At 39.5% G+C, this 25,757-nt stretch overlaps 1 protein-coding gene across 4 annotated transcripts in view; it reads right to left on the bottom strand.

Annotated features, from left to right (window-relative positions):
- The window catches only part of FOXP1 (forkhead box P1), a 375,887-nt gene extending 351,346 nt beyond the window's left edge, over positions 1-24,541 (bottom strand). For all 4 annotated transcript variants that reach the window (XM_077858065.1, XM_077858076.1, XM_077858071.1 and 1 more), the window contains exon 1: positions 24,444-24,541. The gene's annotated coding sequence lies outside the window, so the exon portion shown is untranslated. The remainder of the gene's footprint in view (positions 1-24,443) is intronic.
- Positions 24,542-25,757: the final 1,216 nt, after the last annotated feature.

Raw genomic sequence — 25,757 nt, 5'->3', positions numbered from 1 at the left:
GAATGGTGACAGAGGGTAGCTATTATTATGTTGTATACCTAAAATTAATATTATGTGCTGTGTCAACTGTAGTTCAATTAAAACAAATACTAAATAAAACATGTTTCCACTAAAAATAATAATTAAAAAATAAAATAGTATATAGGATTGGCATAAGAACAGACATACAGACCAGTGGAACAGAAGAGATCCCTCTCTCACTTTCAAAAAGAAAATGTAAAAATTGGCATAATATCTGAATAGACATTTTTCCAAAGAAGACATACAAATAGCAAACAGGTACATAAGAAGAAGCTCTACATCATTAACCATCAGGGAAATGCAAATAAACCACAGTGAGATATTGCCTCACATCTGTTACAATGACTACTATCAAAAAGATTAGAATTAACAAGTGTTGCTGAGGATGTGGGAAAAAGGAAACTCTTGTGCACTGTCAATGGGAATGTATACTGGTGCAGCTACCATGGAAAGCAAGAGGGAAGTTCCTCCATAAATTAAAAACAGACCTACCAAGTCATGCAGTTATTCCACTTCTAGCTATCTATCTAAAGAAAATGAAAAACTAATTTGAAGAGATATATGCAATCCATGTTCATTTTGGCACTATTTATAATAGCTATGATAAGATATGAAACAAGTTAAGTGTCCATCAATGGTTAAATGGATAAAGAAAATGTGGTATATATACATGATAGATATTATTCAGCCATAAAAAGAATGAATTCTTGTCATGTGTGACAACATGAATGGATCTTGAGGGCATTATACTACACGAAGTAAGTCAGATAAAGACAAACACTATATGTTTGTCTTAAATGTGGAACCTAAAAATAATTTTGTACATAGACACACAGTTGACCCTTGAACAGTGCTGGCGTCAGGGATGTTAATGCCCCACACCCTCAAAAATACACATGTTGCTTCTGACTTCCTCTAAACCTAACTACTAATAGCCTACTGTTGACTGAAGACTTACCAATAACAAAAACTGTTGACTGATATATATTTATGTACTATATGCTGTATTCTTATAATAAAGCTAGAGAAAAGAAAAGGTTAATAAGAAAATCATAAGAAAAAATACATTTACACTACTGTATTTTTTAAAGATTTATTTGAGAGAGAGAGAGAGAGAGAGAGAGAGAACATGAGTAGGGAAGGCAGAGAGGGAGAGAGAGAAAATCCCAAGCAGATTCCCCACTGAGTGTGGAGTGTGACCCAGGGCTCTATCTCACAACCCTGAGATTGTGACCTGAGCTGAAACCAAGAGTTGGACACTTAATTAACTGAGCCACCCAGGAGCCCCCTACAGTAGTGTATTAATAAAAAAAAAAATTCCATATAAGCAGACCCATACAGTTCAATTGCACATTGCTCAAGAGTCGTAAAAGTGTGTGTGTGTGTGTGTGTGTGTGTGTGTGTGTATACACTAAGCTAACAGGTACAGAGAACAGTCTATTCATTGCCAGAGGTGGAGTTGGGGGGAGGTGGGCCAAATGGGTGAACTGGTTTTGGTTTTTTAGTTTAAATAAGTTGAACACAGTTTTAAAAATATTAGAGGCAGAGGCAAAAGCAGTTTTGAATCTTCTCAATTTCCGACAAAAACAGAGCAACCTGAGAGCAAAACCATGGACAAATTGACAACAAAATTAGGTGACTAGGTATTGCCCCAAACACCAAAGTACAAACAGTTGTGGAAAAGCCAACACTAACCATAAATCCTACAGATTAGCAACATCTGTGTGAAAAGAAGTAGAGGAAAACAACAGAGCAACTGAAGGACCCTAAAATTACAATAGAGTACTAGATGGAAAGTGTGATGAGCCCATTTAAAATGCAACTGAACCTGGGAGGAATTTCTCCCATTCTTTTTTTTTTTTTTTTTAAGATTTTATTTACTTATCATGAGAGACACAGAGCAAGAAGTAGAGACATAGGCAGGAGAGAGAGGCAGGCTTCCCACAGAGAGCCTGATGCGAGACTCAATCCCAGGACCCTAGAATCATGCCCTGAGCTGAAGGCAGATAGTCAACAACTGAGCCACTCAGATGCCCCAATTTCTCCCATTCTAATAAGGAGTCAGTGCATAGGGTTCACTCAAGAAACTGTGAAGAGTCTGGAGTAGTCCAGTACACATGACCTCTCAAAACAGAGCTGGTCAGACTTCATTCTAGGAGTGGATCTCACATCCAGGAAAAACTGCTGAAAAAGAATCAAAATTGAAAAAGAGAAAATCAAGAGGAAAGAAAGACAAAAAATAAAAATAAAATAAATAAAAAAAGAAAGAAAAACAAGGTCCAAAACATGTGGGCAACAACAGAGTCAAGATATTTCAGAAAGAAAAAAAAAAAGATATTTTAGAAAGCATATGAGAAAGTCACTAGTAGAAACTAGACCAGAAGAGGGAGCTCTTTGAAGTCAGAGGAGCTATCTAAATCAAGCCTCTCCAGTAAAAGTTTAGAAAATCTACTTATGCATAGAAATGAGCAATAAAAAAAAATTCTGCAATCAAGTGCTACCAAAGTTAATGGAAGGAAAAAGGAAAAGAATAAAAACGAAAGCCCATGGCAGAAAGATTCATCCTAGAGCAGATCAAAACTAATCTACTATTTGAAATTGAATTAAAAGACATTAGGTATATGATAAAAAGGCATGAAAGAATAACATGAATCAGAATTAGGAAAAATGAGAAATTAGGGAAGAAAGAATGAATGTGAAAAAAAAATCGTTTTAAAAATAAGGCATACACCAGGAGACAAAAACAAAGAAATATGATAAATAATGCTTTAAAAATAAGAGAAAAGGGAAGGGAATTTTGGAAAATCAAAAAGAAAGGAAGATAAGAAGGATTTAAGGAGCAGTGTCAAATACTGAAGACAAGTAAAGAAGATCCAACATACAAACAATAGGAATCCTTAAAAAGGAAGTCAATGGAAATGATCTGTCCAAATACTTAAAACTATAATACAAAGAAATATTCTTGGCATTAAAAACAAAACAAAAAAACCCTGAGACTATATGTCAAAAGGTGACACATTTTGACCCAAAATGACCTACACCAAGACATATTGCAGTAAAATCACTATACTTAAGACTTGAGCCAGGGGTGCCTAGGTGGCTCTTTCAGTTAAGCATCCAACTCTTGATCACAGCTTAGGTCATTATCTCAGGGTCCTGAGATCAAGCTCCACCTCAGACACCATTCCCATTGGGGAGTCTGTTTACCCCCTCCCCCTGTTTCTTCCCTGCTCACACACACTCTTTCTCTCAAGTAAATGAATAAATCTTAGGGAGAATAAAAGGCTTGAGCTAGAAGACAATGGAACAGCACAGTCAATATACTTAAAAAATGTGAACCAACAATTTTACACCTGGCAAAAATTGCCTTTTAAGTACAGTAAAGTGTTGTCAAAAGTCAAGAATTCAGAGAATACAGTTCCCCATGAGCCCTTCCTAAGGAATCTATTAGAAAATGAGGACAAAATGACACAGACATCAACCTAAGGACTCATGTTGAGCAATGAATATACTCACTTACAGAACTAAGACTAAAACAGGGTTAAGAGGGGAAAGTATAGTGTAAATAGCTGATCCTCTGAAAAGACAAACATAGTAAATGATTTAAAAAAATATCACAGAGAGAAGTCTGGAATAGTATGTGGAAGATGTTTAACTCTTTTTGGTAATTATAATCGGAGGTTGTAGAATGAGTATTGTTCTGAGACTACTGTGTGTAAGATGGATAAAATAAGCAAATTACTAATTATGGAATATTCTAATTCTACCATCCCCCATGTTTATTTTAAAGTGAACTGCAATTGACATACAATGTTATATTGGTTCCAGTTGTACAACATATTGATTCAACAATTTTATACATTATTCAATGCTCACCACCCCCACATTCCTGAAAACCAGGATTCTCAGCATGAAATAAAGGATAAAATATGTAACAGATAATTAAAAGCCCTCTAGTCCTGAATATGAAACAGTGAACTCAAGACCTAGACACAATCATCAAGACACACTGACCAATTCAGCAACAATAAGCCTTTGTTAGCACTAAGAAAACTGTCTAAAAACATATATCTCCAATAAAGAAACTAAGTTTTCTTAGACAGCCTATTCCAGTCTTAGGCAAGAAATTTAGAAAATGAATCTGAAACATCTTGTCATAGCAGTGAGCATAGAAGCTATCAAAGACTAGAAGGATCCTCTCAGGGGGACCAGGGAGCCAATATAAGGAAGTTCCATGATCAAAGATAGACACACTCAGTAAAAAATATGAAATGTAATGGATTTAAATTGACTAACATTTAAATTCATGATTCAGAAAGATATTAAGGTTTACACTGGTAGCATTCAGAGAATGACATGGAACCAATGTATTATTTTGAAAATTGGCAAACAGACGGGAAGGAAGAAGGCATATATCCTGTATTTCCTATTTGAACTGTTCCACTGGCTACCAAAGAATAGATGAGAGTAAAATTACAAAAGTATTCCAGCTAATAAACAGAATATCACCATTTTGCAACTCCCAGTGAATTAATGGATCTGGGCAGTGAGTACTAATGGCTGTTAATATCACACACACACACACACACAAAGACGATAAGATACTATGCCCTTCTTGAATGAAAGAACATAACATCACTTAGAGTCTTGCAAAAGGGATCAAACATAAGCCTCTGGATCCAGCCTCCAATCTGTAGAAAATATAGAGGGCAGAGAAACACATGAACTGAAGATGCAATCAGCAAAATCACTCTTGGAAACTCTGTAGCTCAAATGACGAGGGTCCTCCAAAAGGTAAAGTGCAAAGAAAAGATCAGAGGGAAACTTTCCATATCTTGGCTTGAACAGATGTTACAAAGATACCCACCTTAAAACAAGGGACCTCTATCTATCTATCTATCTATCTATCTATCTATCTATCTATCTATCATCTATCATCTATCTATCTAAATGTTGTCCAATACAATGATCGCTAGCCTCTTGTGCCTATTAGAGCATAAATTAATTAGAACTAAATAAAATTTAATTTCTCAGTCATCCTAGTCAAATTCCAAGTGCCCAGTAGACAGTGGCTATCTTTCAGGCAGTACAGAAATAGAATACATTGTACAGAACCAGCTGTGTGTGTGTGTGTGTGTATGCGTGCATTTGGATGGTTTTCTATAATTGTATTTTACTTTATAAAAAAACCTTAAAGTGCATGCCCTCAAAATATATTACCCAAGTGCATTTATTTGAATTTATCTCAAATACACGAATATTGGCTCATCTTTGAAGTAATGGCAAAGGGCATACATCTTCCAGAAAAAAGTTGAAGAACATGAAACCAATTTATGGTGCTATATAACAGGGACCCAACAGGTCCAATGGATCTGATTTAAAGTTCCTGGAACGAGAAACTTTCATCTCAAGGACAGTGTACTCATGCCTAGAAAAGGTTAATAAGCCCTTCTTCACTATAGATTGATAACTGATCATTTCAATTATCATTAAACATTTATTAGACATTGGGAGCAGACAAGGCAATGGCAAAATAGGGCAGCCAAGTCCCTGCCAAATGGACACTCCAAACAAGGCACTTAAGATATGTAACCCAATTACACAAAAGGAGGACGAGGGAAGCGCTCCTTCCCCCGAGCTGGAGATCCTTAGGTCAAACACATCATACCTCAGTACTATTGCTGAGCTCACAGTGAGGATGAAGGAGGAAGTTCCTTTGAAGAGATTCGAAGGAAGGATATGAAAGCAAAAAATAAAAGGTTGGCCAATGGAGTCATAAAATGTTTTCAAGCGGAGCAAATGACTTAAGAGAAATGGATGGCTAGACGTTCACACCGATCAAAGTGAGATCTACAAAATATGTTACATAATAGAGAGAGGGCCTAAAAAGAAATAATTTAGAGGTCAAAGCAGAGAATGGCAGAGAAGCAATGTGAAAAAGGCAGGGTGTCCACTAATCCTCTCCAGTTGTTAGCAGGTCATGGGTCAAGGCTATGGAAGAGGATAATTATAAAGGAGGCACTCGGAGTCAATGAGAAAAAAGGGAGGAAAGAAATCTTAACTACAAAGCACCCTTCCAACTGAGTCTTTAATTATCCAGCGGGAATATCAATATTTTTGTTAAAATCATGTAATGGATGCTGAAACATAATGAGAAAAAAATATGAGACCAAGGAGCCTGTGACCCAGTGCAATACAAAGGGCATGGATGTGCTTTTACCGTTAAAAGGTGTGGAAAATTCGTAACTTCAAGTTACACTTTGGTGTCGTGCAAGGTACCATATACCAAAAAGCAGATTAGCTTTGAGTCCAGATAAAAGAAGCCCATCTAGAAAATGATGTTAGAATGGGTGATGGGCAAATGATAAGAAAAAGAAGAAAAACAAAACTGAAAATTATCAGGACCTACCTTTCCCCTCTTCTTCCAATCTGAGCCTTTCAATCTCAGAAAGTCCATCTTATGTTTGTGTGTGTCTGGATATGATCCAAAGAGTCTGTATAAGCTCTTTCTTACATTTTATTCTATCAAGAAAGATTTGGCAACTGAAATCTATTATGATGTCAAAAGGTAGCTGACAACATAAAATGTATCCCGCTGAGCTGATGCCGCACACGGCTAAATTTACAACAACAGGAGTATCATAAAAATTATAAGAACTGCAAATTAACCACTGATTTCTAGTTCCCGGACATAAATAATGGTAAGGACCTGGAAAACTTCCAAACATCTTTACCACTGTTTAATTTGTCAAAATCTATCAAGAGCATTTCAACCACAGACCTGTCCTCTAAGGTACATTATCATTCCCACGCTTAGATTAGCCTTGGTGGCAGCCCAAGGAAGACTGCATAATTACAAAGACTCCATCAGCATCCTTCCCTGGCTTTTGTGACTCTTCAATCTGTCAGTATCTCACTCTACCTTAAGTACCGTTCTTACTCTCAATTAGTTATTTAAGACTGCTTAAAAATTTGGTTCTCATTTTGTGAGCTACGTTTGTGCTTTCAAAATTAGTCCCCTCATTACAGTGTTAAGGTTCCTACTGGGCTCAAATTAGCAAGATTTTCTGTTTACTTCCTATTTGTGAACCAGGAATGCTGGTAGCAGTATGGTGCTGGAGTAGTTAGCTGACAGCTGTTGGGAAACCCAGCAGGTAGGGAGGTCACACATTGAAAAAAAAAAATGACAAAAGACAATAATTCCTTTCTCAGAGAAAGTTAAGATACAGAACTGCATGGCTTCCTCCACTAGTCATCAACTCTATGGACTATTCAGAGAAATGACAGGAAAAGAAAATGCCTTTTAATATATATGTGAAATCTCTTTAACAACACTGTATTTCATTCCTAGTGAATTCAAAAGCATGGCTTAACTATGACATCACTCATTGATGAACACCAAAAACGTGGCTAAGGATAATAAAAGCAAAAGAAATAAAGAAATCAAAGATAAATGCCTTTTTAAAATGTATTCAGTGAGGAATAATCTGTTAGGTATAAGTATGTAAGACTGTGTGTGTGTGTGTGTGTGTGTGTGTGTGTGTGTGTGTCATGTGTTGTGTGTGTGTGCGTGTTATCCCACTCTCTGCTTTTCCAACTGTCATATGTCTAGAACAAATTTACAGTACTGCTGAAAAGAAAAAAATTAAATGCTTGGCCATAACATTGTTAGCAAAAACAATCAGTGAGTAGTATTATGGCCTAAGTAGAAGCTATATATGCATTTGTGCAGAAACCAGGCAGTTCTAACTCTATGATTAGTCCTAATACAATGAGTGTAGGGAGATGTTCGGTAGATACTAAGTAAATCTAGCATACACTACTTGAGCCCAAATTGGTTTATTTCACATTTCTGTATTTGGGGGGAAAAGCAATTTCTGTATGACAGATGCACCTGGAGTTTGCCATGCAGCCTACACACAGAAAGGGCTGTAGAGTCATAGGATTAGAAACAACGAGAAAATTGCATTTTATTCTTATTTGCTTAAAAAAAAAAGAAACCACCAAAAACCCAAAAGCATATTTTCCTCATGGAACATGTTTGTATTCAGTTAGTCCATGTCTACACAGTATAAGTGAAGAGTAGAGATGAAATGCTGAATTACATCTGGGTCAGTCAAAGCTCCCAGTCACCAGCTACTACTAGAGACAAACAATGTTGGGTTGGCCTCAACTGGAACCTAGTGATCACTTACAATAATAAAATACAAAGGATAAATAAGCCATCGATCCTCCATTTCCCTTTACATGTGAAAATGTGGCCTAAATGCCTCCATCAATGTCAGAGAGCTGCTCCATAATAAAGCTAATAAGCTTTTTCATCAATATGGTATATTTTTTAAACTCTAAATCTCTAGTCCTGAAAGGAGGTGACACAAGAGTGCTCTTTTCTGGTCTCCCCAAGAAAGTCTTTACCTAAAAACAGAGTCCTGAAGTACATGAAGCAAAAACTAACAGGAAGAGAGGAAAAGACAATCCAATGAAATACCAGGAGAATTCAATACCCCGCTAAGAAAAATGTATAGAACAAGGCAGAAGAACAACTAGGAAACAGAAGGCATGAATGACACAGAGAAACCCAATAAATCTAGCAGACATCTATAGAAAATTCCACCCAGCAACAGAACATAGACTCTCCTCAGGTACACATGGGACACTCTTTTTTTTTTTTTAATTTTTATTCATTTACGATAGTCACACAGAGAGAGAGCTAGAGAGAGAGGCAGAGATATAGGCAGAGGGAGAAGCAGGCTCCATGCACCGGGAGCCCGACGTGGGATTCGATCCCGGGTCTCCAGGATCGCACCCTGAGCCAAAGGCAGGCGCTAAACCGCTGCGCCACCCAGGGATTACATGGGACACTCTTAAGAGTAATTATAAGGTAAGGGATAGCACAGACCTCAGTACGTTTAAATAAGTAAGATGGAAATAATACCAAGTATGTCCTCCAATTACAAAGAAATGGAATTAGGAATCAATAAGAGAAAGAAGAAAGAAGTTTGGAAAATTCACAAATATATGGAAATCAAATACACTCCTAAATAACCAGCAGGTCAAAAAGGAATTAGGAAATACTTTGAGATGACTGAAAATAAAGAAATAACACATCAAAACTTACGAGACACAGGTAAGGCAGTTTTCACAGGGAAATGTGTAACGTAAACATCCATATTAAAAAAGAAGAGTTCAAATAAAGTCTTAGTTTGAGTTAATCCGTTAACAAATCCATCAATATATCCCTCAAACTTGGTTTTTCCAGCTATAATACCGAGCAACTTCTGCAACCATCATCTTTACTCAGTAAAGAGTTTGAAGTTACAGAGAATATCACATTATTTATCCACAGAAGCTTTGGGTACATTCTCTTCTCAACAGTCTCCTAAATGAGGAAACAGACAACAAGTTAGCAGAGGACACAGCTTTAAAACTTAGGTTTCTGGATTTGAATCTGGTAGTTTTTCTGATACATAAATAACTAGCCTTATGAATGGAAACTTTCATGGCTTATCCTATTTACAAGCTGCAAACCAGTAAATGCTTATAGCTTACTGTTAGCATTTTCCTTAATACATATCCACATGCATCTCCACGTACACACCAGGAATTACAAAACTCCATTACAAGACTGCTCTCAACTGTCAGACCATCACCATTCAAGATAAATGATTACCGATCTCTCTATCAAGAACTGAACAAGTGAGGGGGAAGGGAGGAGAGTGTGGAAGACCATGATAAGGAAGAGAAAACAGGAGAAGTAAAGGATGAATTTTGGCTCCTAAAACTACACCCAAATCATGGGAGGCCACATGTCCCAACTGGGTGAACTGAAGCTGCCCCTAGAAAGATAATGGGGCAGAGATCGTCTTCTTGATGGTCAAGTGACCTAAAAAAAGCAACACAGTGAATCATATGGATTTCAAAAGAAAACAGAACTCGATTCAAGTGTAAAATCTGCCATTTTTTTAAATTTAATTTTGAAAGAATTGCAGATTTATAGAAAGTTGCAAAAATATTACAGAACCGGGAAACTGGCATAGGTATATTACCATTAACTAGACTCTAGACCTCATTCAGTTTTGTCTGCTTTTTCTGTAATCCTGGGCAATATAACATAGCTAAACTCACTGATCCTCAGTTTACTCATCCAAAATACGGTGATAAGAGTGTCTACACTTCACAGTATTTACAAGGATTCCATAAAATAGTGCCAGCATACTGCTCACAATTGTAGCTGATATATAGGAAGAACCCGATAAATGGTTACATTATTATTATCAAACGAGGCTTTGGGGATTTCTAGGTGTAGTCTCACACTTTCCTTGGGGCCTTTCCTACTAACCACTAATAATGAGATGGCATCTGCCACCATTTACAGTTTGATTGATCTCAAAGGACAAAAACACTAAAAAAAACCCAAGAATGTAGCCCACAATAAGGAATGAAAGAAAATCCAACTCAAAATACCATTTTTGTGTGGACATACTCTGATTTTCTTCTTTCTTTCTTTTCTTTCTTTCTTTCTTTTTTTTTTTTTTTAACTTCATTTATCCAACAGCAAAATGACTCAGTTACTACTGACAATGCCTTCTGAGGTCTCTGGAGGAAAAAGGAGTACACCAAAATAACTGAACCTTAAACCCACATCCAAGAATAATCTGATACTTGCCATAGCTTTGCTTCCCCTTTTCGTTGGAAGGGTGGGGTAGGTTTTTAAATATATGTATTATATATGTACGGTTTTAAAATATATATTATATATGTAAGGCTTTTTCTAATATAAGTTTTTAAATATTAATTAGATTATTTTTAATCACACATATTGAACACAAGCCTGGATCCACTCTGCTACACTTTCCAAAACTACTTGTAATCAGCACTCAAGGGAAGCAGGACCCTTTAAGGGGCATGCTCTGTGATAGATCTTAACCCAGCAGACCTCTGCTTAGATGTGCTTTTTGGGCAGCTGAGAAAGCAGCACACATACAAAGAGTCAGTTCCAGGTAGAGTCAGGACTCTCCAATCTGGGGGCTACCACACACTCCTGTCAACCATCTACGTGAGCCCATCCAAGATGCCTCTGGCTTTGGCTCTGCAGACACATGCCAGTACCCAGAATGCTCTAGGCCCTATCTCCTTCCCAGCTATGTTTTAAGGACACAAGTGTTCAGTTTATAATGGGAAAAAAGAACTTCACTGAATTTTCCCCCAGTTTTGACATTTCTAGACCTTGAGAATAGATGAATCAGAAACGTCAAGGATTTCTTTTAGTTCTATTTTTTTTCCTATTCTCTTCTTTTTAGCAAATTAGCTACATTTTCAAAATGTGCCACCCACAAACAGTGCGCAACACTAAAAGGGTCTGCTCTGTTTCTACCAAGAAACATTATTTAAAATCCATTAAAAGGACAAATAATATGTCCACTAATCAACCAAACAGCTGGAGTAGACATCTTGGGTTCATTTTATTTTACTCTCCCCCACCCCTTCAGTTCATTTTAATCTGCAAACCTCTCTTTCATTCTCCTAGAGTCAGACCAAATAAGAATCACATTTTGAAATCTGCACGGATTTCAGATTAGGGCAGGCATCTCAAACCAAGTGATCTCCAAGGAAATCATTTAGTGTTAACTAAGATCATAGGAAAATAATTTAACAAGTACAGGACTGGATCCATTCCAACTACCACATGTATCAATTAACCAGCCTACCAAACTTGGTCTCCCACTCCCAAGATTTCGTTTTAATTGGATCAAAGACTTGGGGATGTGGGGAAGCAACTTATTCTTTATTTCATAAGATACACCACAATTACCAAAACCTACTGTCCAACCTGAATTTAAAAAAAATGTCTTTAACTTTGTGGGCCACTGTCCCCTGTCCAGTTCTAGCTCCCTCTTTTTCAACATGAACATATGTTTTCCTTAAAATTACTTCTTTTTTTCCTACCCTGGTGTTATGCAAGATCCCTGCTTATTTTGGCAATGGAAACAAAATAAGAAGAGCCACCCAGAGTTCTCCATTCCAAAGGGAGGAGCTTCCCAAGAAAAGCAAAGCTTTGCTGTTGCATTTCCTTTCAGTACTGCTAAAGAGCAAGCGGGCATTCTTCAGCGTGGAAATTCAGGCCAGGTGAGAGAGCTGCTCCTGAGACACCTATTAAACCATGAATGGCAAGTGCAGGCAGGGACTACCTAAACATTCATGATCGCTTAGTGCTTGTACCAAACAGGAACTGGCAATACAGAGAGACAGATCAACAGACAAGACAGGCGTTTACATAGGCCTCAAATGCAGTAAGAAAAGGTATTTTTCAAACACAAAACAGAAAGAAAGGACATGCCTTCTCTTCCAGAGGCAGCCCAGCAAAAACCAAACTCTCATATCAGGAAGTGAACCTTGACTTTACTTCTATGAGCAAAACCCTCACTTAAATGGCCATCAAGCCGGGGCAGGAGTGTGTGTGGGGGGAATCTTTTAAAATGAAGGCGGCTAACATGTTTATAGAAGACAAGAGGGGCTTGCAGAGAGAATATGGGTTTCAATGAGGAAGGGCGAACGCCAAAAACAGTATAAGAATTAAGCACTCACATAATAGATCACTGTGAGCAAAGCTCTCCCGCAGATGTCGGAGTGAGTGAGCTAAGCCTCACACTTGGAAAGGTTGTATGACTGGAGCCATGATATATAAAGTAAGACCCAAGCGCCAAAGTTTTGATTTAGCCAAGCAAACGTGGCTGTTTTTGTTGGGTGGAAGAGGCATTTTTTTCACTGAGCAAAGAATTACGGTAAACATCTGCTAACCATGACCACAGAAGGGGTGGTTGTTTTCATCCAAGGTCATTTTAAAGGAATAAATGTAATTAATAAAACCACCCGGTAATAGTATCCAACCGTCCAGTAAGTCTGCTCACTTCTATCCACAGGCCCATTTATTTAAAAAAAAAAAAAAAAAAAGGCCATCGAGAAAATTTCTCAAAGTTGCCCTTTCTACTTCCCGGGGACCACTGGTGTGGGGAAAAGAATTTCTGTCCCAAAGGAAGCTTGAACATACAAGTGAATGTCACTCCTTAGGCAGCTGTTTCCCAGAGGGTTCTCTTGCTATACTGGCAAGACTTTATTAGAATACCCATTATCGTTTGGGTAGATAAAACCCAATTAAAAAAAATACCAAATAATGTTCTAATGGATTTACTTCACACATAAAAGTCCCAGAGTGCACCTCTCTGTCAAGCTATCTCTTTTGAAAACGAATATAAGAATTCATAGAATCCAAAATGGTTTCAGTTTTTAAAAATTCCTTATTTGGTTCGTTCTTCTGGAAGGAATTGGGAGGTAGGGAAACTAGTGGAAAACTGAATTATTTGAGCTGACTGTCGCTCAAATCTGTCAAATTAGAGCTCAAACATCACTTTACCTTTGAACAACCAGCCATAAGCCCCTCCACAAAAGGAGAGTCATCTATGGTTATTATTAAATGTTCCCAATTAGGAGAACATAATCAAATTCATAAAACACCAACTTCCATTCTGAGCTAAGCGAACCTTTCTACCTACAACATCAGCAAAGTTTTCTAGATTTAGAACAGGCAGTTTTTGCATAAATGCTACGTGGAATGAATAAAGCTAAAGAACTAATAAGGTTTCCTATTTCTAACCCTCTGGTCATGTCAGTATGAGCCATCAACAAAATACTAAGTTCACTGAACCTCAAAAATATTTTCTCTCTTTGCTTTTTCTACTTCCCATGGAACTAGAACACAGAAATTCATAAAGGTCAGACTTCAGTAAGCTTACAGAAAAAATAAATATTAAATTTATCAACTCCATTTTTTCCATATGGGATTGCAATAATCGACAGGGTCCCAGCTCTTAGATCAGTTCTAAGAGCAGCTTAGGAATCAGGGGGTGGGAGGCTGTCAGTGTTTCAACTTTGCCCACCATTGGTCTTGAACGTATAACTATTAAACACCTCCTAGGTACTAGTTACTGAGTGCTCCGTGTGTGTGTGTACATGAGTGTGCATGCACACACAAGAATCTGTGTGTAGAGCAGGAAGGGAGTGAAGTGTAAGGTGCTATCTTCCAAATGCTTCTGGTATCTGATAGCATCTTGAAGGGTAATTAACACAAATTTCAAAGCCTGCTGAATTCGGGAAATTATTGTGTTCTTTTTTCTCATTTTCTACGAGCTGAGTATTAGGTGCTAAGAAAGGAAAAGAAGGGAGGCAGAGCTAGAGAAAGCAAGCAAGAGTTTGATAACCAACTGTCCTCAATGACAATGAAGCCTAAGACAAGGAAGAAAAAGAACTACAAAAGCCCAATCCTCTTCAATAACTGTCAATGCCCTCGGCTGTGAAAGAGAGCAAGCCTTAATAGAACCTACTAATTCCCCCAGCACAGTCAAGATTCACGTCTCTAATCCAGTCCAGTATCAAGAGGCTACTATGGTCAGAACTGGAATGTAAGCATGTACCCCTACACTAACCTATGCATAAATGAAAATGCACTGCATCCATCATATCTGTATAATAGAGGGATTAAATCGGCTATAATTTTTAAGCTTTAAAAGAAAATTCCAAGCTTTTAAGTATATTCCTGGCGAAAAAGAATATGACAAATGTCATAATAAAGAAATAACTTTGTAGAAGGAAATAATTCTTTACCCCTTTTAAATTTTCCTTATGAAGCGCATCATTGTAACTTAATGCATTTCAACATACTTATCCATAAATGTAAATTTGTTTTGATAAAATGAAGAGCCTTTTAATCCAAATTGCACAGTGATGCTTCCACACTGATCTGTTATAACTTAGTAATCAGAGTTAACAGACTGCCTAATTAACCAAGTCATCATTTGCCAAGATCCAAATATGGGATGAATTGTGGGCCAAGGAGAAAATATGATGGACATGAAAATTATTAATTCAGGGAAGCATTCAAAGCATGTGGAGTTAAAGTTCTTTGCTAAATCTCACCATCTTTAATATCCTTAATTTTTATAAGTAACGTGCAAATAAAAAATATATTACAAGGTACACAGAAAAACATTTTTAAATCAACTGGTTATTAGTTAGTGATATAATTACTTTTAAAGCATTTGACAGCCTATGAGGTGAAAATCATAGATGTCTTCTGATAATAATAACATCCAGTGAGTGCTTATGAAGTACCAGCATCATATGTAGTGTTTTATAGGGACCAAGTTATTCATTCTCTGTATGAACCTTAATCCTTTGGAAGGTACTATTTTTATCTTTAGGTATCAAATATGAAAACTGAGATTCAGAATATTTTTTGCTCAGCAGAGTGTATAAATAAACAAACAATATCCAGTCCTTTCAAAAGTCTTAAGGAAATGTTACTAAGAATTTAGTAATTTAGTCTGTAATTTTACTGACCAAAATCTTTACCCATGGAAGCTTTATCCATTCATTTATTACATACTTAGGAGGAGACAGGAGATCAGGGTAACTTCTAAGATGTCACGTGGGTGACCCATACAAAAATTTTCTGCATCACTAGCTTGCCATTTCCATAGCTAACATATTAGTTTGTCCTAAAAGATATGTAGTTTAGCTGGGCTTTGATAGTACGTAAGCCATTTTCCCTAGATAACTCAAATCTAATTCCATATGTAAAGTTTAATCCTTGAAGAGATGGTAAATCTACAAGTCACATTTTTCCCTTGGTCATTTGGAAACTCCTATTCATTTCTGGGGGCCCAGCCGGGTCTCACTGGGCGGATTTCCAACCATCCCCTGCCCGCAACCACATACATACAATCCAGAAGTATTCTTGTAGCTCCAATATCATTGTATTATCACTGACCTTTCTGTCTACCTTGCAGATACAAGTATGTTGAAATTAAGGATCTTGCTTTAGGACCTAGAACAGTGACAGACAGTAAATGGAAGGCTGACCAGAAGGACAGACAGGAAGATTACAGCAATGAATAAGCTCCAGGTTCTGGAGGGACACAGGCATGGTCGTATGTCTAAGGCAATGCCTACCTTCGAGGTAGTGAATGCCATTGGAGATGGCCAACTATTGGGCAGACAACTTCATGGGGAAAATCTCACATGATATTCAATCATGCATAGCTGGGCTAGGTGATATTTAAAGGTTCTTTCCATCCTATAATCCTGTGTATTTTACTGTGCCTTGAGCACTGTGACTTATAGGACACATATGCATAGTCTATCTTCCCAGAATTCTGCCCCCTTATTCTGAAACCAGCACCCCCTTCACCCACTTCCCATTGCCTTGTGTAGGGTGAAGTCCATCCACAACTCTTGAGGGAGGCATGTGACCCACTCAAGGCCAAGCACAGCTTCACACTTCCCCCTACCCAGTCCTGCTCCAGCCCCAGAGACTGCTGTAGCAAAAGGCACACAGCACACACTGGACCAATCACAGAACCAGGAAGATCCAAATTCTATGACAGCTACTACAACTCACAAGAAGAGATTTCCTTCTGCTGGAGTTGCTGTGAAAACAGACCTGAATGGTTACCATACCACAAGTTGGTAAACGCCTACGTGAATGAATCCAAGACAGAACATAGCACAGCCAAGAGACTGAGGCAGGACTTAATAGCAGTATCTGAACTCCCCGGTCCAGATATTCCAGAAGCTTGTTCTACTATCTGACTTTTCAGCATCATGAGACAATTAAATCTCTTTTATACCTATGCCCCTCACAAGTAACCAGAGAGACCTAACAAATGGTGGGCTCAGTATGTTAAGACACAGACACATTAAAAATGATCTACTGTTTGTGTTAAAAAGGAGACATGGATACCTCCAACTTAAGGAAATTTTTTTTTTAGATTTGTGGTCTCTTGCAACTGGCTTTTACATATTTCTTCAAGCCTAATATTTCACTATATGTTTTTAAAACTCGAACATTTTTGTTTTTGAAGGTCTAAGTCCTTGGCATAGAGCCTACAAACCTGCAACTCTCCCAACCAAGTAACTAAAAACCTTCTAGCTTTTTTTTAGTCGGTGTTACCTCTAAGTATCCCAGGGCTTCACCCTAGTAAAAAAAAGCCTTCCAGGTGAATGTATCCTAAGAACGAAAGGGACATTCTGAACCGCTTGCTAGGAAAACACCCCAGGTACACGACTGTTGCTTTTGGAAGGAGACCCGCTCACTTGCCACACTTTTTCACACAGGTGATTGAGCGGAACAAATCAATTGTTGGGTGGTCAGAGGCTAATAAGAAATAAAACGAGGGCTACAGAGATGAGGTTAATTAGAATAATGTACCAGAGAAAAATGACTCAAAGATCGAGAGAAAATGTCTTAACAGGCACATTCAACTAGAGCTAGAAGAATGCCAATGAAGTGGTTGCCCCTATTCCTAATCATATTGGAACATGCTTTTATTTCCCTTAACTATTGTACCAGCAAAAAGAACTAAAGCACTTGGAAAAGTCTAGAAAGATCAAATGGGGCCTGTTAGGTGGCAGTGAAGTATCAAGGCTCAACATGCAGCATACAAGCAAAGCAATCCCAGAGTGGAAGATGCACACTAAAATAAAACAATGTCTGCAAACCAACACCCCAGGGAAATGTCTACACAAAGAGGACCATAAAGCATGGTGGTTAAGAGCCATGGCACCATGGGACCAGACGAGAAGCGCCCAGGTTCAAATCCTAGCTCTGCTCCTGATAAGCAAAGAAGTCCGAGTGAGTCACAAGTCACTTCACCTCACTGTGCCTCCGTTTCCTCATCTGTACAACAGATTTTTAGAACTGAAACACTCTCACTCTCCTAGAGTTTTTGTGGGTGACTCCGTACACAATTGGAATCACGGGTGACTAAATAAATATTTAAAAAAAAAAAAAAAGGAATCACGGGTGACACAGATCAAATTCTCAGCAAAAGTAGCCATTCCACAGTCGACTTCTCAAGAATCAGAGTTATTCTCTCAAACAACTGTTGTTTATTGGTATTTCTCACAATTAGGTTCTTCTTGAGTTTTGAAAATTCTCCTTTTACCTCTCATTCCTTTTTACAGGAGAGAGAGGAAACCCAGTGGAGGCAGGGACAGGTGATAACACCATGGGCAAGTTCTTCCAGGCCTAGGTATCTCTTTAGAAAACCGAGAAGTCCTAAGCACATGTTATTCTAGGAGTAGAATTTCAGGAAATTGCCATGTTTAAGAAGTGGGCCAGGACGGGAAGAATGGATTTGTGTCACGTTAATGAATGATGTGGGACAGATAGGGACAAAGGCGAGGCACGGCCTCTCTTGATGACAACGTCCTGGGAGAAAGGTCTATTGATGGTCGGTAAGAGCTGGCAGCGATATTCAACTCCTGGCACTGCGAGACTGCCACACCGAACCGCACCCGGACATGCAGCAACATTTCAAAACATCAGAAAGCTCCTAACCTCTCCCACTGATTCTCAGGCACCCGGGTACCAAGAAGAGAGCAGCACGAGAGCTGCCGTACGCTGCCAAGCCTCCTACGTCCACGGCACAAAGCAAGTCTCTTCTTACACAGATCGGTTTCCCCTCTTGTGATTATTGTTTTAGCTTCTGAAATGATATTTGGAGACAGGAGTGTTCTATGTTTTTAGAGATGTAAGAAGGCTGCGTCTCACCACTCTGAAGGCTGTCATCCGCCTGATAAAAGTTTTTCCTGAATTGTTAGCCTCTACTGAAACTGAATTTTAGCTTTTCTTTACTAAACCAGTGTATCAGGAACCAAATTTGATGCCTTAAACTGTATTTTATTCGTGTTCTTTTATGTTTTGTAAAAGTTGAGGGGGTACACATTCTAAGTTAATACAATTAATGGGTCTTTTAAGTTCTTAGATAACCCTAGCCATTCCATAAATCATGAAAATAAGAGTATGTGATTTAAGTCATCTTTGCCACCAAAATGGGATACAAAGACTTGCTTCCACTTTTATACAACAAAGGCACAATGAACAACACACATGAACACACACTCAAACAACAGAGCAACAATAGACTACCATCTGTAAGCAGGTGAAAGATGTAGATGTAGACCCACTTCCTTTCAATCTATGTAGACTCGAGTTTTCTTTCAAAAAAGAAACGTAAATTTTCAGGACAGATGCACCAAGTATATAATTTTTTTAAAATGAGAATTTACAGGAAATGTAAGGCAGTCTGTCAAGAGGCAGGAGATCAAACCACCTCTGGTTAACTTACAGATAAAACATATCCCAACCAGGTGTCTTCAGGACAGTATAGCACTCTGAACTCCAAACCTATTTATTTGTTTGTTTATTTATTTAATGTACTTCTCTCTCTCTCTCTCTCTCTCTCTCTCTCTCTTTAAGAGAAGGGGAGAAGGAGAGGGAGGGCAGGCAGAGGGAGACAGAGAAATTCTCAAGCATATGCTTCACCCCCAGCATAAAGTGTGACTCAGGACTCCATCTCACCACCATGAGATCATGACCTGAGCTAAAATCAAGAGTCAGATGCTTAACCGACTGTGTCACCCAGGTCCCCCTGACTGCCACATTTCTAAGGTTTTCTGGATGTGGGTCAGGTTCCAAACACTGAACCTTCCCAGCATTTTAGGTTTATAATTTGTATTATCTGAAACTGGTCATAAATATCCAAGAGTCAACATGTCAGTAACCAATATAAAAATAGATCATCCTACTTGTGCTCATTTTGTACTTTGTAAAGTTATTTCAGTGCATGGAACATGAGCAAATTCATAGGAAATCAAGGCTCTTCACCATCTTTACCAATTTTTTAAAAACTACTGCAAGAAAGTGCAATGAGTTGTCAGCGTCCCTCCCACAAACCTCTGCTGTTCTTTCTTTCTTTTTTTTTTTAAGATTTATTTACTCATTATATATATATATATATATATATATAGAGAGAGAGAGAGAGAGAGAGAGAGAGAGAGAGAGAGAGAGAGGCAGAGACACAGGAGGAGGGAGAAGCAGGCTCCATACCGGGAGCCCAACACGGGACTTGATCCCGGGACTCAAGGATCGCGCCCTGGGCCAAAGACAGGCGCCAAACCGCTGAGCCACCTAGGGATCCCCTCTACTGTTCTTTCTAAATCAATAGCATCATATTATCCTATTCCAGGCTCTGTGCAAAGCACTGTATAGGTATCATCTCATTTAATCCTTGCAATAATACTATGAGCGAGGTAATGCTATTACCCATGGCTCAAATAAGTAAGAGCCCAGAAAGAGGAAGAGAAAGTAATTTGTCAAAGGACAAAGAGCCAGTGAACGACAGTGCTGGGATTTGATCTTGGAATCCAAAGTCCTTAATTAACCTGTTCTACCCACAGTACGCTTTAGGCCCAAATGGCAAATGATTCTGTCTTCACAGGGAAGATGATGTATAACCCTTTCTGGATGGGACACACAGAGTATCAAAGACTTGTTTAGTACAGAGTGGAAACTTTCCAGAGAAAACCCAGGGGCAGTATTCTATTCCTATAATAAAGGTGATGTGTGTGGTTTTATTTCTTCTCTTCCTCTCTCATCCAGATGCAGTCCCTTTAGGTATCATGAAAATACAGGAATTCACAGGGAAATCCCCAAATGGACTCTATTTCAACAACTACTAACTGTGAGCATGCCTACCACCCACTGGGCACTGTCTGCAGTGAGGAGTCACACTGAATCAGGCGACCTGCCGCGTGCACATTACATGGGAAACAGGTACATTCAGAACAAACTAGAGGCTTGGATGGAGGACAGTGAGAAGGGGAGGAGGTAAGTCTTCAGTGTGGGTCTTCAGGGAAGACCTCTCCCAAGAAGTTGATATTTGAACTGAGCAATAAGGAATGAGAGAACAAGCCTGTGAAACAGGGAAATTGTTCCAGGTAGAGAATACCACGGCCCAGAGGCAACAGAGATTTTACGGCATCTGAGCACGGCAATGGGGTCTAAATAAAATATTTGAACCCAGACTGCAAAAGCCCAAAGCTTCCAAGAGTATCTTGAACAGGCAACATCTTTGAGACACTATTTCCAGAGAGTCAACTGCCACTCAAGGGACAGCTACCATCAAGTAGGTGCCACCATTTTTGGGACACATGGCCAACAGGGCCATCCGTGGACACAGCTGCCATCTCTGATGCAGTCATGCAGCAGTTTCTGTGAGCAGATGCCATTGTGCTTGGAGGGCTGTGACCAAGAAGATCAGTGGGGGACCAGGGCCTGCTTTGCAGACTCAGCACAGAGGCAGGGCCCAGGATGAGGCAGGGTGAGATCGACATCATGTAGCATCAGCCTGCATGAGTGAAACCCTACAGAGTTTCAGATTATCATCAGCAATACCAACTTGAAAGCAGTTAGTGAATTCTGCTTGCTAGGCAGGCCCACTGTCTGAGTAAGTAAAAAACGGAATAAAAAAAGAACTGCACACCTCTCAGGGGAAATCGTCAAAAAGGGACCTGGAGATCTAAGTTCTGTTAGCAGGGCTGTCCAGCAGTGTACGTGGCTGCAGGGTCCTTGAAGACAGGCATCAAAGCCACCTCCCAAGGCTCTACTTAAACTTGTAAGAGAATATGGGTTAGAAGCAATGGATTGTGAAATATACGTTGTCCACAAGTGAGACGATGACCAATGAACCAGCCACAGGACAGTGAAAGCTCCTCAAAGGCAGGGATTTCCACCACATTACCTGAGGTGTGTAGCACAAGGCTGGCACCTGTTACCCACCAGGATCTGTGCTAAGTTCTTTATAAGCATCACCTCACTAACTTTTCACAGGGAGCTGTTCCTGTTTTTATCCTCACCTCCCACATGAGGCAGCAGCCCAGAGAGGTTTAGTAACTTGCCCAACATCACTCAGCCGCTGAGTGGAAAAGGTGGAATCTGATCCTCGGCTGATTTAACTTCCAAGCAGATGCTCTTAAGCACTGCTGCCCTATATCCACAGCAGGCATTTGGTAATATTTGTGTATGCATCAACTATCACGATTCATGAGCATCTATCATAGGCTGGTACAGACAGACACTATATAACGAAGCATACAAAAGTCTCATTCTACTCATCCTTTGAGACAGAAATTTTCCTAAGAGTAACGTACCAGCCGATCTGACTTAGAAAAATTGCACAGGGGTCTTATCTTCCCCATTATCCAAAATTAAGTTTTCAGCAGAGACGTGAGGGCGAGCAAATCACAGAGATGCGTGGTAGGTAGCATTGTGCAGTCTTTGAGGGACAGTGCAAAGCCAACAGCAATACCCCCTGCACATACTGGCATGAACAGATTTGGGCATAAGGTTTCATGTCGCTAGAACTCAAGCTCTGAAAAAAGCTTATATTCAAAGGAGAGAAAATTCATTAAAAAATTCTTGAGCTTGGGACGCCTAGGTGGCTCAGTGGTTGAGCACCTTCCGCTCAAGGCATGATCCTGGAGTCCCAGGAACAAGTCCTGCATCGAGCTTCCCATGGGGAGCCTGCTTCTCCTTCTGCCTATGTCTCTGCCTCTCTATCTCTCATGAATAAATACCTTTTTAAAAAAGAAAAAAAAAATTCTCAAGCTTAAATTTTGGTTGACAGTGCTCTTGGGAAAGAAATTCATTCCTCAGATTTGCCATGGCACTTTTAGTAAGAATACTATGTTCCTAAAATATTTACTGAGCTATATATCTCCACTGAAAATCAAAGAAACCGAAATTCAAACATGTAAAATTCAAATTAAAGATTATACACCCAGGTCAATGGAAGACAGAAGACATTCACTGAAAACGTAAGAAAAATTCACATTGTGGTTTTGTATAAGTAATCACAACCGTGGCTGGGGAACCATTTACCTTTTCTTTCTTACTGTTAGAATGTGGAATTTATCTGGACAACAAATTTCTCAAGTCTGAGGATATACTTCTCAGACGCTCATATGTTAGGGATTGTTGAAAAGATGTAAGTAGAAGTTATTCAGACTTCAGGGAAATTCTTTAAAGAGGCCTGCCTCAGCCAGGAGGACTACTCTTTTTTGTTCCTTGCACTTCTGCCTTGTTCTTCAGAATGCACAGGCAATGGCTGGAGAGCCTGCAGCCACAATGTGATCTTGAACAGAACAACACTTGAACAGGAAGGCAGAGCAGAAAGACAGAAAACACCAGGTGCTCTCCCCCAAACATCTTTTATCAGAGAGAATATGCAAGTCATTTTTTAAAACTTATATGGTTGTGAATCTGTTACAAGGAAACCATTCTTACATGACATGATGATACGAAAATGTGTCTGAAGACTACCCTATTTTTTTTTCTGAAAAAAAAAATCAGAAAATTCATGAATTGGGATTCTGATTACTCCTCTATTCACCAAGCTGTTTGTTTAAGTATGACTTTTCTTCTTAATTACTACCACGAGTCCAGGAAGCATATTTGCTGAACCTGTCTCTGTGTTTTGACATGCAACACTTGTGAAATTCAAACATACTTGTAGACATCCAAAGCATTATTATTTATTAAGGACTATATTAAAGGTGGAAGATCTTAAAACACGTTCAGAATCTGATGATTAAAGGAAATTTAATCGTTCTTCATTGGCATTTGATCTTTAGCCTGCCATAATCTACCCATATAGTCCTTCATCCATATTTGATACTAAAGAGACATTTCAACAGCTTGTCCATCAACTGCAAAGTAGGAGGAACGTACAGAAAAACCACATTACTTAGAAAATAAAAGAGCTTTCCCCCACACTCATTTAGCTCATGAAAGCCCAATATGATTAAAAGGGTGAAGAAGGCAGACTCCACTAGGTGAACCAGAATGAGTGTAGAGAGCCATCTATTATGTTTGTAAGGAGTTTCGAAATTTTCAAAGTGCTTTCATATACATTATACCTTGTTTCATCCTTAAAACTACACCCTGCGTGGTAGTCAGGGCAGGTATTTTTTTTTTTTTTTTTATTCTCGTTTCTTCTTGATAAATGGTTTGCTCGAGATCAGAGGAACTGCTACCCAGTGAGGGACCTTCTTTATCCTCTTTACCCTCTTTGATGCTTAGCTCAGGGGTCAGCAAACCACGGCCTGCGGGCCAAATATGGCCCACTGACTGTTTTTGTAAATAGTTTCATTGGACCAGTCATACCCGTTTGTTTACATATTGTCAACTCCCCATCAGCAGAGTTGACTACAAAGTTGCAACCACGAGTGTATGGCCCAGGAGGCTGATAACATTTATCATCTGGCAGTTTCAGAGACAAAATTTGCAGACCCTGCATGAGATCACCTTTCCACAAATACGATCCAAGTTATAGATCCTATTCTTGAAAGCCATAAAGCTAGCTTAGAGGACAACAAACCTATTCCCGCTGGCTTTGGAAGTCCCGCTTGATAATGAGGCATTCCGTTACCTTCTGAGGAACTACTGTTATCCACTACAGGGTCACCTGCAAAGGTGGGTCGCAGTTTTCAAGTGGGACACAATACTAGTGTTGTTGGCCACTTACCCTGAACTTTTATCGTGTCTCACAGCCATAAAAAGCCTGGGAGTCACTGGTTGGGGGCATGCATAATGCCACAGGACTGCAACACACGGAGGGACACTGCAAGCAGAGAATAGAAGAGGTTAACGGAAAAGGCCAAGTGCGATGCTTCAAAAGCAAGGCTTTCATATAAACCTCAGGCATTCCTTATGGACATACGACTTTCACGTTCCATCTGCAATCACGTATCCAAGCATCTACTTCGCCTCTCCCCTTACAGAATCAGCATTTCATCGGCTCCTACTGTGTGTGGTTATCAGAGAATGTAGTAGAAGGAAGCAAAATGGTACATGGCTGAGAAGATTGTCACTTGTGAAGGCACAGGCATTTCCTTAGGAGGTCTGGCTCCTTTCATGCCCATCCTTTTTTTATTTTTTAGGATAAATTCTCATCATTACAATGTTAACTCATTCTGAAAAGTAAGGGCCAGACGAACCCCGAGTCCTAGCAAGGGTTTTGCTTTGGGGTTTTAGGCTTTTAGTCTCTCTCAGTACATCTCAGTAGAAATGGCAAGAGGAAATAAATACATGTGCACACACGTGCACATCGTGCACATGCACACACGTGCACACAAGTACCCTGTTTTTTTTTGGGGGGTGGGGGGGAAGGGGGAGACAAGCTCTCTTTCCTGCCAGCCAAACCCAAAATCTCACTTGCCACAGCTCCCAGCTCTCCTTCCCGCTGCACTTCAAATGCAGGGGGAGGCTGGGACACAGCCTTCTCGTGGAAACAGCCACCCTGCGGAAGTGCACACGTGCGGAGGCTGGGAGCTTTCACGGCTCGGTTGGGTTATTAGTAGGATACTGACCAAGTCCAATTCCAAGTAAGATGAAATTGCTGACAGGTAAGTCAACTCATCCTCAAGCAGTTTCAGAAAGATTTTATGAATAGCAGCCAGTAGTGAGGTTTTTTGCACGCCAGGCCTTTTCTGCCTAGATCCTGGGGATGATAATGCCACCTGTGCAGCCCTCCAGAGGACGGCCGGGGCTCGGTAACACGGGGAAACGGAACTCCAGAATGAGTGGAAGGCCCGAGCTCGTCTGTGTGCACGTGTGCTGGTCGCTCTCAACAGTAAACCCCGACAAAAATCCACGAACGACACGTCTTCTAAACCTAATCAGAGAAGTTGAAACTGAAAAGGAGATGTATGAAGTTTTATGATTTGAATAGTCACGTCGTATCTCCGGAAACTATGTGGGTTGTCTGTCTACCAGAGCTCAGAAGAGAGTTAAGGGGTGGTGCTCCCGGTGTGTGCCTCTTCTTGATAAGAGATAAACT

Source organism: Canis aureus, chromosome 19 (genome assembly GCF_053574225.1).
Source record: "Canis aureus isolate CA01 chromosome 19, VMU_Caureus_v.1.0, whole genome shotgun sequence".
In the NCBI taxonomy this organism is placed as follows: domain Eukaryota; kingdom Metazoa; phylum Chordata; class Mammalia; order Carnivora; family Canidae; genus Canis; species Canis aureus.
This window is presented reverse-complemented; position numbering and strand designations above follow the sequence as displayed.